Below are 1,399 nucleotides of genomic sequence, written 5' to 3'. Positions count from 1 at the left end.
GTCTATAATCTGTAATAAAGCATATATATACAATTTATTTATTTATTTATGTATATACACATACATTTAGACACTTATTTGCAGCCACATTTTTTAAGACGCGTAAAACCTCAAAAGGTCAAAAAATGTGTTTGTACGGACGTATTTCATGTTGCAGAAAAAAACAGCTAAATATCTTCAGCCCGTGTTAACCGCAGGCATTTTATCAAAAACTCATTAAAAAAAATACAGAGACTTTAAGAAAAGGGAACCGGAAGTGCTAAAAGGCTAACGGACATCCGCATTTTAGGACTCATGACATCACTAATGTATTTCACACATTTCGAAACCCCGAAAAATGAGCTTTTCCTGCTTTTCTCGCTGCAATGAACGAGGCCCCGCCCCTAACGCCGTATCCAGACTTCCCAATAATACATCCACGAGTTAAACGCAGACATGGCTTATCCCGTGTGAATGTGCCGCATCAGACACAAACACGCAACAGCTGGTCCCCCGGTGATACTGGTCCGGTATGAACAGGGCTTTAAGTTTATTTGGGTTGTAGTTTAGCAGATGTTGCATTAAAAGGTTGGCGAAGTGTGGACTGATAGTCTCCTGCTTGCTTTTCAGCTCTGTATCTCTCCGACATCGTGGTCCTCTCAGACAGAAACTGCCCTCTGGGATTTGTACTTGTGCAGAAACAGTGCATGGGTATGAAAAACACTTATTTTACTACATGAGGTACAGCAGGTGCTTTTGGGCGCTGGTCATAGATTCATCTTTGAATTTAAAATTCAGAAACTAAAAATATGTTCATTTGAAATCCAATAATGTATACAAATTGTACTGAAAATGTATTATAACCTCACTTTATTTCTTCTTGCTTCTTCGATTTAAGATTTTGATGAATGTGTTGGTGATGTCGACGACCTCGATTATCCTGGTCCGTGTACATACAATTCAGTCTGTATTAACACATTAGGCAGTTTCTACTGCCAATGCTTGCCAGGGTTCATGACATCAACAGGGGCTGTGAATTTTTCAGCTTTAACGGCTCAAAGATGTTTCGGTAAGTCATCCCATATATCGACTGAACAAACGCAGAGACTCTGATAAAAGTTTTATGATATTTTACTGCTGCAGTTGCCACCTAAATGTAAAAACTCCTGTCCTTGTCTTCTAAGATATTAATGAGTGTGTGGTATACAGAGACATCTGTGGACCTAATGCCATATGCATGAACACATTGCCCAGTTATGTTTGCATTTGTGATGATGGATTTACGTCTTCGACTGGAGTGGAAAATTTTCACCAAGGCGACAACGTTACATGCAGAGGTAAGATGCTTATCAGTAGCCTCAGCACAGGTATCTTGTCGAATATCTTGGTGGTTCAGTGACGTTTCCTGTTCTTAAATGTT

General features: G+C 39.5%; 1 long non-coding RNA gene across 1 annotated transcript; it reads left to right on the top strand.

The window, feature by feature from the left end:
- Nucleotides 1–622: 622 nt before the first annotated feature.
- LOC121966169 lies at nt 623–1,301 on the top strand. The gene is made up of 3 exons (XR_006107563.1): nt 623–690; nt 878–1,048; nt 1,164–1,301. It is a non-coding gene; the product is annotated as an uncharacterized LOC121966169 (long non-coding RNA).
- Nucleotides 1,302–1,399: the final 98 nt, after the last annotated feature.

The sequence above is a fragment of the Plectropomus leopardus genome, unplaced genomic scaffold, assembly GCF_008729295.1.
Source record: "Plectropomus leopardus isolate mb unplaced genomic scaffold, YSFRI_Pleo_2.0 unplaced_scaffold23360, whole genome shotgun sequence".
In the NCBI taxonomy this organism is placed as follows: domain Eukaryota; kingdom Metazoa; phylum Chordata; class Actinopteri; order Perciformes; family Serranidae; genus Plectropomus; species Plectropomus leopardus.
This window is presented reverse-complemented; position numbering and strand designations above follow the sequence as displayed.